We start from the raw sequence: 17,119 nt of genomic DNA on the forward strand, positions 1-17,119 counted from the left end.
GAGCTAGCTAGCTTGAGCTTGAGCTTGAGCTAGCTAGCTTGAGCTTGAGCTTGAGCTAGCTAGCTTGAGCTTGAGCTTGAGCTAGCTAGCTTGAGCTTGAGCTTGAGCTAGCTAGCTAGCTAGCTTGAGCTTGAGCTAGCTAGCTTGAGCTTGAGCTAGCTAGCTAGCTTGAGCTTGAGCTTGAGCTAGCTGGCTTGAGCTTGAGCTAGCTAGCTTGAGCTTGAGCTAGCTAGCTTGAGCTTGAGCTAGCTAGCTAGCTTGAACTTGAGCTAGCTAGCTAGCTTGAGCTTGAGCTTGAGCTTGAGCTAGCTAGCTAGCTTGAGCTTGAGCTTGAGCTAGCTGGCTTGAGCTTGAGCTAGCTAGCTTGAGCTTGAGCTAGCTAGCTTGAGCTTGAGCTAGCTAGCTAGCTTGAACTTGAGCTAGCTAGCTAGCTTGAGCTTGAGCTAGCTAGCTAGCTTGAGCTTGAGCTAGCTAGCTAGCTTGAGCTTGAGCTTGAGCTAGCTAGCTTGAGCTTGAGCTTGAGCTAGCTAGCTAGCTTGAGCTTGAGCTAGCTAGCTTGAGCTTGAGCTAGATAGCTTGAGCTTGAGCTAGCTAGCTAGCTTGAGCTTGAGCTAGCTAGCTAGCTTGAACTTGAGCTAGCTAGCTAGCTTGAGCTTGAGCTAGCTAGCTAGCTTGAGCTAGCTAGCTAGCTTGAGCTTGAGCTTGAGCTAGCTAGCTTGAGCTTGAGCTAGCTAGCTAGCTTGAGCTTGAGCTAGCTAGCTAGCTTGAGCTTGAGCTAGCTAGCTAGCTTGAGCTTGAGCTTGAGCTAGCTAGCTTGAGCTTGAGCTTGAGCTAGCTAGCTAGCTTGAGCTTGAGCTAGCTAGCTTGAGCTTGAGCTAGCTAGCTTGAGCTTGAGCTAGCTAGCAAGCTTGTGCTTGAGCTAGCTAGCTAGCTTGAGCTTGAGCTTGAGCTAGCTAGCTTGAGCTTGAGCTAGCTAGCTTGAGCTTGAGCTAGCTAGCTTGAGCTTGAGCTAGCTAGCAAGCTTGTGCTTGAGCTAGCTAGCTAGCTTGAGCTTGAGCTTGAGCTAGCTGGCTTGAGCTTGAGCTAGCTAGCTTGAGCTTGAGCTAGCTAGCTTGAGCTTGAGCTAGCTAGCTAGCTTGAACTTGAGCTAGCTAGCTAGCTTGAGCTTGAGCTAGCTAGCTAGCTTGAGCTTGAGCTAGCTAGCTAGCTTGAGCTTGAGCTTGAGCTAGCTAGCTTGAGCTTGAGCTTGAGCTAGCTAGCTAGCTTGAGCTTGAGCTAGCTAGCTTGAGCTTGAGCTAGCTAGCTTGAGCTTGAGCTAGCTAGCTAGCTTGAGCTTGAGCTAGCTAGCTAGCTTGAACTTGAGCTAGCTAGCTAGCTTGAGTTTGAGCTAGCTAGCTTGAGCTTGAGCTAGCTAGCTTGAGCTTGAGCTAGCTAGCTAGCTTGAACTTGAGCTAGCTAGCTAGCTTGAGCTTGAGCTAGCTAGCTAGCTTGAGCTTGAGCTAGCTAGCTAGCTTGAGCTTGAGCTTGAGCTAGCTAGCTTGAGCTTGAGCTTGAGCTAGCTAGCTAGCTTGAGCTTGAGCTAGCTAGCTTGAGCTTGAGCTAGCTAGCTTGAGCTTGAGCTAGCTAGCTAGCTTGAGCTTGAGCTAGCTAGCTAGCTTGAACTTGAGCTAGCTAGCTAGCTTGAGCTTGAGCTAGCTAGCTAGCTTGAGCTAGCTAGCTAGCTTGAGCTTGAGCTTGAGCTTGAGCTAGCTAGCTTGAGCTTGAGCTAGCTAGCTAGCTTGAGCTTGAGCTAGCTAGCTAGCTTGAGCTTGAGCTAGCTAGCTAGCTTGAGCTTGAGCTTGAGCTAGCTAGCTTGAGCTTGAGCTAGCTAGCTAGCTTGAGCTTGAGCTAGCTAGCTAGCTTGAGCTTGAGCTTGAGCTAGCTAGCTTGAGCTTGAGCTTGAGCTAGCTAGCTAGCTTGAGCTTGAGCTAGCTAGCTTGAGCTTGAGCTAGCTAGCTTGAGCTTGAGCTAGCTAGCTAGCTTGTGCTTGAGCTAGCTAGCTAGCTTGAGCTTGAGCTTGAGCTAGCTGGCTTGAGCTTGAGCTAGCTAGCTTGAGCTTGAGCTAGCTAGCTTGAGCTTGAGCTAGCTAGCTAGCTTGAACTTGAGCTAGCTAGCTAGCTTGAGCTTGAGCTAGCTAGCTAGCTTGAGCTTGAGCTAGCTAGCTAGCTTGAGCTTGAGCTTGAGCTAGCTAGCTTGAGCTTGAGCTTGAGCTAGCTAGCTAGCTTGAGCTTGAGCTAGCTAGCTTGAGCTTGAGCTAGCTAGCTTGAGCTTGAGCTAGCTAGCTAGCTTGAGCTTGAGCTAGCTAGCTAGCTTGAACTTGAGCTAGCTAGCTAGCTTGAGCTTGAGCTAGCTAGCTAGCTTGAGCTAGCTAGCTAGCTTGAGCTTGAGCTTGAGCTAGCTAGCTTGAGCTTGAGCTAGCTAGCTAGCTTGAGCTTGAGCTAGCTAGCTAGCTTGAGCTTGAGCCAGCTAGCTAGCTTGAGCTTGAGCTTGAGCTAGCTAGCTTGAGCTTGAGCTTGAGCTAGCTAGCTAGCTTGAGCTTGAGCTAGCTAGCTTGAGCTTGAGCTAGCTAGCTTGAGCTTGAGCTAGCTAGCAAGCTTGTGCTTGAGCTAGCTAGCTAGCTTGAGCTTGAGCTTGAGCTAGCTAGCTTGAGCTTGAGCTAGCTAGCTTGAGCTTGAGCTAGCTAGCTTGAGCTTGAGCTAGCTAGCAAGCTTGTGCTTGAGCTAGCTAGCTAGCTTGAGCTTGAGCTTGAGCTAGCTGGCTTGAGCTTGAGCTAGCTAGCTTGAGCTTGAGCTAGCTAGCTTGAGCTTGAGCTAGCTAGCTAGCTTGAACTTGAGCTAGCTAGCTAGCTTGAGCTTGAGCTAGCTAGCTAGCTTGAGCTTGAGCTAGCTAGCTAGCTTGAGCTTGAGCTTGAGCTAGCTAGCTTGAGCTTGAGCTTGAGCTAGCTAGCTAGCTGGAGCTTGAGCTAGCTAGCTTGAGCTTGAGCTAGCTAGCTTGAGCTTGAGCTAGCTAGCTAGCTTGAGCTTGAGCTAGCTAGCTAGCTTGAACTTGAGCTAGCTAGCTAGCTTGAGTTTGAGCTAGCTAGCTTGAGCTTGAGCTAGCTAGCTTGAGCTTGAGCTAGCTAGCTAGCTTGAACTTGAGCTAGCTAGCTAGCTTGAGCTTGAGCTAGCTAGCTAGCTTGAGCTTGAGCTAGCTAGCTAGCTTGAGCTTGAGCTTGAGCTAGCTAGCTTGAGCTTGAGCTTGAGCTAGCTAGCTAGCTTGAGCTTGAGCTAGCTAGCTTGAGCTTGAGCTAGCTAGCTTGAGCTTGAGCTAGCTAGCTAGCTTGAGCTTGAGCTAGCTAGCTAGCTTGAACTTGAGCTAGCTAGCTAGCTTGAGCTTGAGCTAGCTAGCTAGCTTGAGCTAGCTAGCTAGCTTGAGCTTGAGCTTGAGCTTGAGCTAGCTAGCTTGAGCTTGAGCTAGCTAGCTAGCTTGAGCTTGAGCTAGCTAGCCAGCTTGAGCTTGAGCTAGCTAGCTAGCTTGAGCTTGAGCTTGAGCTAGCTAGCTTGAGCTTGAGCTTGAGCTAGCTAGCTAGCTTGAGCTTGAGCTAGCTAGCTAGCTTGAGCTTGAGCTTGAGCTAGCTAGCTTGAGCTTGAGCTTGAGCTAGCTAGCTAGCTTGAGCTTGAGCTAGCTAGCTTGAGCTTGAGCTAGCTAGCTTGAGATTGAGCTAGCTAGCTAGCTTGTGCTTGAGCTAGCTAGCTAGCTTGAGCTTGAGCTTGAGCTAGCTGGCTTGAGCTTGAGCTAGCTAGCTTGAGCTTGAGCTAGCTAGCTTGAGCTTGAGCTAGCTAGCTAGCTTGAACTTGAGCTAGCTAGCTAGCTTGAGCTTGAGCTTGAGCTAGCTAGCTAGCTTGAGCTTGAGCTAGCTAGCTAGCTTGAGCTTGAGCTTGAGCTAGCTAGCTTGAGCTTGAGCTTGAGCTAGCTAGCTAGCTTGAGCTTGAGCTAGCTAGCTTGAGCTTGAGCTAGCTAGCTTGAGCTTGAGCTAGCTAGCTAGCTTGAGCTTGAGCTAGCTAGCTAGCTTGAACTTGAGCTAGCTAGCTAGCTTGAGCTTGAGCTAGCTAGCTAGCTTGAGCTAGCTAGCTAGCTTGAGCTTGAGCTTGAGCTTGAGCTAGCTAGCTTGAGCTTGAGCTAGCTAGCTAGCTTGAGCTTGAGCTAGCTAGCTAGCTTGAGCTTGAGCTAGCTAGCTAGCTTGAGCTTGAGCTTGAGCTAGCTAGCTTGAGCTTGAGCTTGAGCTAGCTAGCTAGCTTGAGCTTGAGCTAGCTAGCTTGAGCTTGAGCTAGCTAGCTTGAGCTTGAGCTAGCTAGCTAGCTTGAGCTTGAGCTAGCTAGCTAGCTTGAGCTTGAGCTAGCTGGCTTGAGCTTGAGCTAGATAGCTTGAGCTTGAGCTAGCTAGCTAGCTTGAGCTAGCTAGCTAGAGCTCGACCTATGAAAAGCTGCGCAAACACTTATTCTATAATAATTGCGAAAATTAAAAATTTCACAAGTGAAAAGCTGCATAAACAGTAATTCTATGTGTGGGGCATTATTAGGGGGAGGTGTCTTGTCAAAATATGGCTGGACTAAAGACCTCAACCCAGATAGGGTGGAAGGCCCTATGATCGGTCTGTTACTAATCGGTGACCGATAAAGACCTGACCAAGGCCTGTAGTAAGCTTGGTTAGGCATTACAGGAGATAACACTAAGACCGAGGGGTCTTAGAGAGCCCTCTAGCGGGGCGAATAGAGCTAGATCGAGCCTTGGGAAAGCTAGATCGAGCAGGACTGAAGCTAAAGGATAGACCGAGAGGTCTGTCTGGTCCTCCTAGAGAGGCCAAGAGAAAGTACGAGAAGCCAACTAAAGCTTGATCGGGCCTTCAGCAAGCACGACCGAGCTGTACCGGAGCTAACACTAAGACCGAGGGGTCTTAGAGAGCCCTCTAGCGGGGCGAATAGAGCTAGATCGAGCCTTGGGAAAGCTAGATCGAGCAGGACTGAAGCTAAACGATAGACCGAGAGGTCTGTCTGGTCCTCCTAGAGAGGCCAAGAGAAAAAACGAGAAGCTAACTAAAGCTTGATCGGGCCTTCAGCAAGCACGACCGAGCTGTACCGGAGCTAACACTAAGACCGAGGGGTCTTAGAGAGCCCTCTAGCGGGGCGAATAGAGCTTGATCAAGCCTTGGGCAAGCTAGATCGAGCAGGACTGAAGCTAAGCAAGAGACCGAGAGGTCTGTCTGGTCCTCCTAGAGAGGCCAAGAGAAAGTACGAGAAGCCAACTAAAGCTTGATCGGGCCTTCAGCAAGCACGACCGAGCTGTACCGGAGCTAACACTAAGACCGAGGGGTCTTAGAGAGCCCTCTAGCGGGGCGAATAGAGCTAGATCGAGCCTTGGGAAAGCTAGATCGAGCAGGACTGAAGCTAAACGATAGACCGAGAGGTCTGTCTGGTCCTCCTAGAGAGGCCAAGAGAAAGTACGAGAAGCTAACTAAAGCTTGATCGCGCCTTCAGCAAGCACGATTGAGCAAGACCGGAGCTAACACTAAGACCGAAGTGTCTTAGAGAGCCCTCTGGTGGGGCGAATAGAGCTAGATCGAGCCTTGGGAAAGCTAGATCGAGTAAGATTGAAGCTGAAAGAGTGTCAGAGGAGCAAATGAACCTCCAAAAAGTGAAAATCAAATTTTAGAAAAAACACAAGTTAAATACTGCATGGACAGTATTTCTATGTGTGGGGCATTATTAGGGGGAGGTGTCTTGTCAAAATATGGCTGGACTAAAGACCTCAACCCGGATAGGGTGGAAGGCCCCATGATCGGTCTGTTACTAATCGGTGACCGATAAAGACCTGACCAAGGCCTGTAGTAAGCTTGGTTAGGCATTACAGGAGTTAACACTAAGACCGAGGGGTCTTAGAGAGCCCTCTAGCGGGGCGAATAGAGCTAGATCGAGCCTTGGGAAAGCTAGATCGAGCAGGACTGAAGCTAAGCAAGAGACCGAAAGGTCTGTCTGGTCCTCCTAGAGAGGCCAAGAGAAAGTACGAGAAGCTAACTAAAGCTTGATCAGGCCTTCAGCAAGCACGACCGAGCTGTACCGGAGCTAACACTAAGACCGAGGGGTCTTAGAGAGCCCTCTAGCAGGGCGAATAGATCTAGATCGAGCCTTGGGAAAGCTAGATCGAGCAGGACTGAAGCTAAACGATAGACCGAGAGGTCTGTCTGGTCCTCCTAGAGAGGCCAAGAGAAAGTACGAGAAGCTAACTAAAGCTTGATCGGGCCTTCAGCAAGCACGACCGAGCTGTACCGGAGCTAACACTAAGACCGAGGGGTCTTAGAGAGCCCTCTAGCAGGGCGAATAGAGCTAGATCGAGCCTTGGGAAAGCTAGATCAAGCAGGACTGAAGCTAAACGATAGACCGAGAGGTCTGTCTGGTCCTCCTATAGAGGCCAAGAGAAAGTACGAGAATCTAACTAAAGCTTGATCGGGCCTTCAGCAAGCACGACCGAGCTGTACCGGAGCTAACACTAAGACCGAGGGGTCTTAGAGAGCCCTCTAGCAGGGCGAATAGAGCTAGATCGAGCCTTGGGAAAGCTAGATCGAGCAGGACTGAAGCTAAACGATAGACCGAGAGGTCTGTCTGGTCCTCCTAGAGAGGCCAAGAGGAAGTACGAGAAGCTAACTAAAGCTTGATCGCGCCTTCAGCAAGCACGATTGAGCAAGACCGGAGCTAACACTAAGACCGAAGTGTCTTAGAGAGCCCTCTAGTGGGGCGAATAGAGCTAGATCGAGCCTTGGGAAAGCTAGATCGAGTAAGATTGAAGCTGAAAGAGTGTCAGAGGAGCAAATGAACCTCCAAAAAGTGAAAATCAAATTTTAGAAAAAAACACAAGTTAAATACTGCATGGACAGTAATTCTATGTGTGGGGCATTATTAGGGAGAGGTGTCTTGTCAAAATATGACTGGACTAAAGACCTCAACCCGGATAGGGTGGAAGGCCCTATGATTGGTCTGTTACTAATCGGTGACCGATAAAGACCTGACCAAGGCCTGTAGTAAGCTTGGTTAGGCATTACAGAAGATAACACTAAGACCGAGGGGTCTTAGAGAGCCCTCTAGCGGGGCGAATAGAGCTTGATCAAGCCTTGGGCAAGCTAGATCGAGCAGGACTGAAGCTAAACGATAGACCGAGAGGTCTGTCTGGTCCTCCTAGAGAGGCCAAGAGAAAGTACGAGAATCTAACTAAAGCTGGGTCGGGCCTTCAGCAAGCACGACCGAGCAGTACCGGAGCTAACACTAAGACCGAGGGGTCTTAGAGAGCCCTCTAGTGGGGCGAATAGAGCTAGATCGAGCCTTGGGAAAGCTAGATCGAGCAGGACTGAAGCTAAACGATAAACCGAAAGGTCTGACGGGTCCTCATAAGAGGCATGGAGAAAGATCTGATACTAAAGTACCTCTCGGAAGTAATAAAATATGCCTGATGAAGCCGGGTATGATGTTTGTTGTTTGATGGCATTCATCGATTAGGTCTGGTGGATTCCCCATTACTCCGAGTGGTACTAGTAGAGGCTCCTACAGGGGTGAGCAAAGCGAGATCAAGCCTTAGGCAAGCTAGATCGAGCAGAACTGAAGCTGAAAAGCAAAATAAATGACAGGTCTGTCCAAATCAATAAACTTGAAATCCAGTGTGGTCACCACGGGTCACGAGGTGAATTCCTAGCGATTGTCTGCTGAACGTATAGGAAGGCCCGAAACGAACGATAATTTCATTGCACAGTGGAGATACTATACGTTCAGGAGTAGCATACATCGGGTTTGATCTATGATCATGTCTGGTCTCCGAGGATCCACCGGGTTACCAACTGGCACCGCTGTACTGGGTGTAAAACTGGGCCACCTGAAGTCCCGGGTGTAAAACTAGGTGCCTCTGTGCCAAAGTAGCGGCTTGCGTAGTGCATTATGCCTCCGGCTTGCGAAATGGTTATAAGCAATAACAACAGGACGCCGCGGGGTGTTCACTTAAAGGAGTAACGTTCTCTCAAGGGAGGGGATCTAAAAATCTTGATAAAACATTTATTCTATGCAAAATTTGTGCGCAAATTTTGCAAAGTAAAAAGCTGCACTGTAGCAAATTCTATGTGTGTAGCATTATTAGGGAAGTGTTGTTTGATGGCACCTCTCTACTTGATGCACCAAAGAACTACCTTGATGGCTCATGACCGCTGGTAATCTGTCGTCGCTAGTAGTTCGGAACTGAGAACAAATATGTTCGCAAATTACAACAATTATACAGCATATTGCTGAATAAAGCAGAACCGAATAATACTCAGTGACTTTACACCAAGACTGACTAATGTCTGGATTGTATCGTCCTACTCGAGTAAGGCGAAGAAAAGCTAGAAAGATACGCTTTTCACAAAGCAGGCTTAATGCATGCAAACCAAGGAGGAAGGAGTGATGCCCCTCCTTATAATAAGCAGAACCAAATAAAGAACAGACAGCATCATCTGTACAGTGACCAAGAAGAGGTGAAACTTCTGTATGTGAAAAGGCAATTTGAGCGAGATTTATTAGCAGACTAGTATTATGTTGTTTCTAGTAGGCGAAAGCCGAAACATCAACATGTGAAAATCTGATATTAAATCCTCAATCATTTTCCCTAGTATTATACAGCTATGAGTAACCTTAATTGGACACGGCAATTATTGCTGACCGGTGAAACTTTCGCATGGGAAAGACACACACACTTCTTGACAAAGCAATAAGTATTATGCTGTTTCTAGTACGCGAAAGCAGAAACATCAGCATGTGAAAGTTGTGAAGTTGAAGAATTTTTGTGTTGAGTACGATGTTGTTACTAGTAACCATGTCGACAGCTGAGAACTGTTCTCTAACCAATAGAAGGTGAAACTTCTGTATGTGAAAAGGCAATTTGAGCGAGATTTCTTAGCAGACTAGTATTATGTTGTTTCTAGTAGGCGAAAGCCGAAACATCAACATGTGAAAATCTGATATTAAATCCTCAATCATTTTCCCTAGTATTATACAGCTACTAGTAGCCGTAATTGGTCAGGGAAACATTGTTGACCGGTGAAACTTCACATGGGAAAGACACACAAATTACTTGACAAAACAATAAGTATTATGCTGTTTCTAGTATGCGAAAGCAGAAACATCAGCATGTGAAAGTTGTGAAGTTGAAAAGTTTTTGTGTTGAGTACGGTGTTGTTACTAGTAACCATGTCGACAGCTGGAAAGCTGTTCTCTAACCAATAAAAGGTAAAACTTCTGTATCTGAAGAGGCGGCGTGATTGAGATTTTTAACAGACTAGTATTATGTTGTTTCTAGTAGGCGAGAGCCGAAACATCGACATGTGAACATCTGGTTTTTAAATCATGAGTCAATTCTCCCTAGTATGATACAGTTGTTAGCCGGTATTGGTAACAGTAGAACAGAGATTTGGAGGGCAAAACCTGCTCATGGGAAATGCTCACAGAGCGCTATCTACCAGTACACATAGTATTATGCTGTTTCTAGTACGCGCGAGCCGAAACATCAGCATGTGAAATGTGTAATCGTGGGTAACTCTAAGTGTGTAGAGTACTGTGTAGTAACTAGTAGCCATGCCAAAGCATGCATTGAAACTCTTCGTGATTTAAAAAGCTCAAAGCAAGATTGACGAGGCCGCAAGGCTATGTCTTTCTAAATTCGAACAAATCGAAAGATTGTTCAAAGTACAATTAAACTGATTGATCCTGTCAGTTGCCATATGCTTGTCTGAAAGACTAAGCCATGCATGTGCAAGCGAAGCTTGAAAAAGTGGAACCGCGAATGGCTCATTAAATCAGTTACTATCTATTAGTTGATTTGCAAGCTAAATGAATAACTGCGGTAACCCTGCAGCTAATGCATGCTGATTGTCCGACACTGTCGGAGACTTTTACAAGACTACACCGGGTGATTTGCTAAGTACAGACACATCCCGTGATGAGTCCTAGTAACTGAAAGATCCCAGATAGCTTCGGCTTGGGGACGGAACTTCCGAATTTCTGACCTATCAACCTATGATGGTAGTGTAACGGACTACCATGGTTGTGACGGGTAACGGGGAATCAGGGTTCGATTCCGGAGAGGGAGCCTTAGAAACGGCTACCACATCCAAGGAAGGCAGCAGGCACGCAAATTACCCACTCTCCGCACGAGGAGGTAGTGACTAGAAATAATGATATGAACCTTTATGGTTTGTAATCAGAATGGAATGGACTTAAAAGCTCCATTGATGAACGAGTAGAGGGCAAGTCTGGTGCCAGCAGCCGCGGTAATACCAGCCTCTACAAGCGTATGCAATAGTTGCTGCGTTTAAAAAGCTCATAGTTGGATCTGTTTGAGTAGAACGGCAACATGGTCTTCAGTTAAATCTGTTGACTCGTTCCGCTCATCCTTCGCATCGAAGAAATAGTTTGCACTTAAATGTGACGAACTGTGGAAACGGTGTTTTCACCCTGAGAAAATTAGAGTGTTCAAAGCATCCTTTGGGATCGAATAATAAAGCATGGAATAATGGAGAATGACCCGCTACTCGATTGATGCCGGTTGGCTGAGTGCGGTAATGATTGAAAGGAACAGACGGGGGCATTTGTATTGCTACGTTAGAGGTGAAATTCTTGGATCGTGGCAAGACAAACTACTGCGAAAGCATTTGCCAAGAATGTTTTCATTAATCAAGAACGAAAGTCAGAGTATTGAAGAGGATTAGATACCCTCGTAATTCTGACCATAAACTATACCAACCTACAATTTGTCAAAGTCGATCTTGACTTGGCAAGAGATTAACCGGGAAACCAAAGTTTATTGGTTCCGGGGGAAGTATGGTTGCAAAATCGAAACTTAAAGGAATTGACGGAAGGGCACCACCAGGAGTGGAGCCTGCGGCTTAATTTGACTCAACACGGGAAAACTCACCCGGTCCAGACATCTTAAGGATTGACAGATTGAATATCTTTCATGATTATATGGGCGGTGGTGCATGGCCGTTCTTAGTTAGTGGAGTGATCTGTCTGGTTAATTCCGATAACGAACGAGATCTTCTCCATCTAAATAATGAAATTCACTATATGTGAATTCAAACACTTCTTAGAGGAACTATGCGGAATTAAATACCGCAGATGAAGTGAGGCTATAACAGGTCTGTGATGCCCTTAGATGTTCTGGACTGCACGCGCGCTACACTGTGTACTTTTAGATTGAGTACTCAGCCCTTGGTCCGAAATGGACTGGGCAATCAGAGAAAAGTACAGCGCTTCAAGGGGATCGTCTGTTGTAACTTGCAGACGTGAACCAGGAATTCCTGGTACTTATGAGTCAACAACTCATAGGGATTACGTCCCTGCCCTTTGTACACACCGCCCGTCGCTACTACTGATTGGATAGTTAAGCAAGAATTGCAAATTCCTACTGTTGGGACTTCGGTCTCCGGCAACGGGATGAAGCGGATCGAGCTTAATTGTCTAGAGGAAGTAAAAGTCGTAACAAGGTTTCCGTAGGGGAACCTGCGGAAGGATCAGTGATTGATTCCTTCGGGCATGGCTGCTGGTAGAGGCCATGTCTGTAGTGCGCATGACGCTCTGTCGCTAGAGATTGCTTGGCAACCAATCTCGAATTATGTATCGAGCTCAAAAACTACTTGTGTGGATACATAGTTCAGCAGTCATGGCAAGGGACTGCTTAAAGGGAGACTAGTTAGCAAAAGCAGCCTAGCAGAACTGCAGCTATCTAGATCTCAGAAGCTGGGTTATAGAAGCCCAGCTATAGACTTGTGAATGAGAAAGGCCTAAAAAGGTCCACAAGTCGCGTGGTTAGAACCGACACGCAAAAATCCCAGCGAGTGACAGAGCGTTGCGCTGTTCAGTGGGAAAGAGTTGAGCTACTCGGGGCGCCCACTGAACTTGCTCCGAGCCAAAGGCTCGAAAAAACACAGCTTAGCCTCAGATCCTTTACATAGAAGGCTAGCTAAAATAAACTTACCTTGGACGAGGGTAAAGTTTAGTCAGTTCTTAGGGGAGAGTAATCCACAGCTTCTCGCCCTCTGAACATTCTCCCAGATATGTAGGTCTGGGAGAGTCTCCTCCTGTTCTTCGGAATCTGGAGGTAGACAAAGACAGTACGATACGATCTTGCATCGGGATGACTAACCGATAATGATCATAATCTGACAATTTTTCCGGCTTGAGGCACCGGAGTCAGATTAAAGACACATACTGAACTAAAGGCGTATGTGCAAAGCTTGTCGGAGTGTAGAGAGTCAAGCTGAGTTGACTCGTCACGTGGTGATGACAACAGCCATGTGCAAAACACTCACAACTTTATCGTCTATGTGGAAAAGGTTGCTAACAGCGCTCTCTATGAGAGGCCCTCGCATATAACTATACGAGGAAAAGGCGATAGAGTTGTTTGAATGTGGGGCAGGTTCATCGACAAGCTAAGTTGATCACATTCTTGTTGTGGCATCCTACTAGAATTGGTCACGGTCTGCACCAACTCTCCCCAAGTTGGCCAGACTTAAAACTAGAAATAAGGTTTGCAGCTATGTGAACCTAGAAACTGTAAAGGAGTTGAAAGAACTTAAAGGAATTGAAAGAGGCCTTGAGGTATATCCTCTTGGTAAAGACCCACAAAAGCTCACAAAAGTGGCTTCGAAGGGCAAAACTGGTTCATCCAAAACAATTGGAGAGCTTAAAGCAGAACCAATTCGAATGAAACACTATTGGTGAAACTTCATCATGAGAACGTCACAAGCTGATCACGCTCTATGATATGACTAGTATTATGTTGCTTCTAGTAGGCTAAGCGCAAGCCGAAACATCAACATGTGAAAGTCGTAGAATTTTGCAATCAAACTGTGGCTAGTACTGTGATGTTACTAGTAACCTGGTGTTCCGTCATATGGCCAAGAGAGCATTTGAAGGCGAAACTTCTGCATGGGAAAGCTGCATCATGATCAAAATTTTATATCGAGTATTATGTTGACGTTAGTAGGCCTTGGCCGAAAACGCAGCATGTGAAAGGTATAGATAAAAGTTATTGTTGCAGTCAGTACTGTGTAGTTACTAGTAGCTGGATTTAAGCTCAAAATGAGACACTGTTGGTGAAACTTCATCATGAGAATGTCACAAGCTGATCAAGCTCTATGATATGACTAGTATTATGTTGCTTCTAGTAGGCTAAGCGCAAGCCGAAACATCAACATGTGAAAGTCGTAGAATTTTGCGATCAAATTGTGGCTAGTACTGTGATGTTACTAGTAACCTTGTGTTACGTCATATGGCCAAGAGAGCATTTGAAGGCGAAACTTCTGCATGGGGAAGCTGCATCATGAACAAAAGTTTATATCGAGTATTATGTTGACATTAGTAGGCCCTGGCCGAAAGCGCAGCATGTGAAAGGTATAGATAAAAGTTATCGTTGCAGTCAGTACTGTGTAGTTACTAGTAGCTGGATTTAAGCTCGAAATGAGACACTGTTGGTGAAACTTCATCATGAGAACGTCACAAGCTGATCACGCTCCATGATATGACTAGTATTATGTTGCTTCTAGTAGGCTAAGCGCAAGCCGAAACATCAACATGTGAAAGTCGTAGAATTTTGCGATCAAATTGTGGCTAGTACTGTGATGTTACTAGTAACCTTGTGTTACGTCATATGGCCAAGAGAGCATTTGAAGGCGAAACTTCTGCATGGGGAAGCTGCATCATGAACAAAAGTTTATATCGAGTATTATGTTGACGTTAGTAGGCCCTGGCCGAAAGCGCAGCATGTGAAAGGTATAGATAAAAGTTAGCGTTGCAGTCAGTACTGTGTAGTTACTAGTAGCTGGATTTAAGCTCGAAATGAGACACTGTTGGTGAAACTTCATCATGAGAACGTCACAAGCTGATCACGCTCTATGATATGACTAGTATTATGTTGCTTCTAGTAGGCTAAGCGCAAGCCGAAACATCAACATGTGAAAGTCGTAGAATTTTGCAATCAAACTGTGGCTAGTACTGTGATGTTACTAGTAACCTTTTCTTACGTCATATGGCCAAGAGAGCATTTGAAGGCGAAACTTCTGCATGGGGAAGCTGCATCATGAACAAAAGTTTATATCGAGTATTATGTTGACGTTAGTAGGCCCTGGCCGAAAGCGCAGCATGTGAAAGGTATAGATAAAAGTTATCGTTGCAGTCAGTACTGTGTAGTTACTAGTAGCTGGATTTAAGCTCGAAGTGAGACACTGTTGGTGAAACTTCATCATGAGAACGTCACAAGCTGATCACGCTCTATGATATGACTAGTATTATGTTGCTTATAGTAGGCTAAGCGCAAGCCGAAACATCAACATGTGAAAGTCGTAGAATTTTGCGATCAAACTGTGGCTAGTACTTTGATGATGCTTGTAGCCAACCGAATTGGTTGAAAAGCCCAATAAGTAAGCTAACTTGGGAGAGCTTGTTGGAAACCAAATGCTACTAGATTGGTCCAAATACATCCTTCAACAGGGGATCACTTGGCTCGCTTTACGAAGAGGAGCACAGCTATATGTGTTAATTCGGTATGAATCGCAAGATTTGTTTACCGACCTCTCTAACGCAAAAGGCGGTCTCGGCTTCGGCTGTTGACTGCGTCCGATTCAGGGTTATATAACTCTCGATTGAACACATTGATGTTCTATTGTTGGTGCTTCCAATAAAATTGGAACACTTAAAGCAGAACCGATTCAAATAATAGCATTCTGATCAATGATTGCATTCCTTGATCAAGAACTGCTGGAGTCATTGTGATGGCGAATTTTCTTCATAAGAAAATTGCAAAGAGACGGAACTTAATGAGACTAGTATTATGTTGTTTCTAGTAAGCGGAAGCTGAAACAGCAACATGTGAAAATCAAGTTTTGTTCAATGATCTCGAGGCGATAAGTACTATGAAGCAACTAGTAGCCTAAGCATGACTCAGATTTGAGACAGTCAAAAAGACTGGCGAAACTTCTTCACATGAAAGTTACATAGAGAACTACAAATGTATACAGCGAGTATTATGTTGTTTCTAGTAGGCGAAAGCTGAAACATCAACATGTGAAAGTTGTCTGCAAACTGTAGAACGATATGTGATTAGTACTGTGCTGTTACTAGTAGCCAGTCTGACTGTAGAAGCCAAGACAAAGGGAAACTAATGCATCTGAAAAGGACAAGTTATGGAAAGGTATGCACGATAAGTATTATGTTGTTTCTAGTAAGCGGCAGCTGAAACATCAACATGTGAACGTCGTTGTGTACAGTAACCTAGAACTATATAGTCCTTAGTAACGTGCATTTACTAGTACCTGTAATTGGTATTCAGACTCAGGCAGTTTGGAATAGTTTGGCAAAGATGCACCAGAGAAAACTGGGATTTGATACAGAAATTGTTGAATACAAGTATTATGCTGCTTCTAGTAGGTTGAATCCGAAACATCAGCATGTGAAAATTGAAAACATTTCTGGTTCGAATTGTCACAAGTATTTGGTGATCTGAGTAGCCAAACTCACTACAACGCCAATTGAAGGCAAAAATTCTCAACGGGAAAAGCTATTCTCATTGAATGAGCTAACAAGACGAGTATTATGTTGCTTCTAGTAGGCGAAAGCCAAAACATCAACATGTGAAAGTCTTGCTGAACAAATTTAATGTTGTTGAGCTCAGTACCGTGTGAATTAGTAGCCATAATTGGCGAGCGAAAATTGAACTGGCGAAACTTCGTCTTTGGAAAATTGCAGATGCCGAGCACTTATTTTGCAACGAGTATTATGTTGACTGTAGTAAGCGAAAGCCGAAACAGCAACATGTGAAAGCTGTTGAAATTTGTGGTCATTTTGCAATAAGTACAAGGAGTGTAACTAGTAGCCAGGTCAAAATTTGGGATAAGAATGAGCAAAAATTCTGCATGAGAACAGTTGAAATTATGAAACTAAATTACAAAGACTAGTATTATGTTGTTTCGAGTACGCGAAAGCGGAAACATCAACATGTGAACGTTTGTAACGAAGTTTCGTTAATTTTCAGCCTAGTACTGAGCAAGAACGAGTAGCCTCATCTCCAATCCCACGCAAAATGTAGTGAAATATGTGAGTGAACCTTATTCACGGTGAGGGTTTCCCGAGGTCTGTATTGCAGCGAGTATTATGTTGCTTCTAGTAAGCGAAAGCTGAAACAACAACATTTGAAAGTTGGAATTAATGACTGAATGGAAACTTCGACCTGTGTTTGATAGTAGTAGCGAACAAAACTGCTGAATCGGTTTCTGTCTCATATTGGTCAGTGAACCAATTAAGAGACAATCAACTACATAACCTGAATTGGGCGAGAGAACCCCCTTAACTTAAGCATATCAGTAAGGGGAGGAAAAGAAATCAACTGAGAATCCCTTAGTAATGGCGAATGAACAGGGAAAAGCTCATCGGGAAGAGAAATGGCAACATTTCTCGGTGTCCGGTATGGTTTGATGCTAGACTGGTGAATTTGTCCTGATGTCTACTGGAAAGTAGCATCAAAGAAGGTGAAAATCCTGTAAAGGTCATTTTCGATACCAGTCATAATGGCTCATTCCTATGAGTAGAGTTGTTTGAAAGTGCAACTCGAAGCTGGAGATATGTCTCTCCAAAAGCTAATTATAAAGCGAGACCGATAGTAAACAAGTACCGTGAGGGAAAGTTGAAAAGCACTCTGAAGAGAGAGTGAAAAGTACGTGAAACTGTTGAAGGGGAACTGGAGTGAGCGTTACCATACTCAATGCCTTGATATTATATTCTCGGCTACCGAGTAGTGTAGTTGTCGTCTTTTGGCAAATCTTGTTAATGAATCGAGCAGAAGTTTTCCTCGGAATTCTTCTTGTTGATTCTAAACAAAATGAGATAAATTGATCTTGATTGCCTGTCTGACCTCAACTTCCTATTCAATGCTCTCTACAGCCCGTCTTGAAACACGGACCAAGGAGTGTGAGTTGCTTGCAAGTGTTGTCGCTCATTGAAAGCGCACACGCGAAATGAAAGTGAACAGTGTAATTTTTATG

At 45.3% G+C, this 17,119-nt stretch overlaps 1 non-coding gene and 1 pseudogene across 1 annotated transcript in view; both read left to right on the forward strand.

The window, feature by feature from the left end:
- Window positions 1-14,561: 14,561 nt before the first annotated feature.
- Window positions 14,562-14,713, forward strand: LOC142356803 (5.8S ribosomal RNA; annotated as a pseudogene).
- Window positions 14,714-16,396: 1,683 nt separating this feature from the next.
- Window positions 16,397-17,119, forward strand: part of LOC142356805 (large subunit ribosomal RNA) — a 3,522-nt gene continuing 2,799 nt past the window's right edge. The window contains exon 1 of the ribosomal RNA XR_012761491.1: window positions 16,397-17,119. This exon is cut by the window's right edge and continues 2,799 nt beyond it. This is a non-coding gene — a ribosomal RNA (large subunit ribosomal RNA).

The sequence above is a fragment of the Convolutriloba macropyga genome, unplaced genomic scaffold (genome assembly GCF_964194025.1).
Source record: "Convolutriloba macropyga unplaced genomic scaffold, txConMacr16.3 SCAFFOLD_799, whole genome shotgun sequence".
Lineage (NCBI taxonomy): Eukaryota > Metazoa > Xenacoelomorpha > Acoela > Convolutidae > Convolutriloba > Convolutriloba macropyga.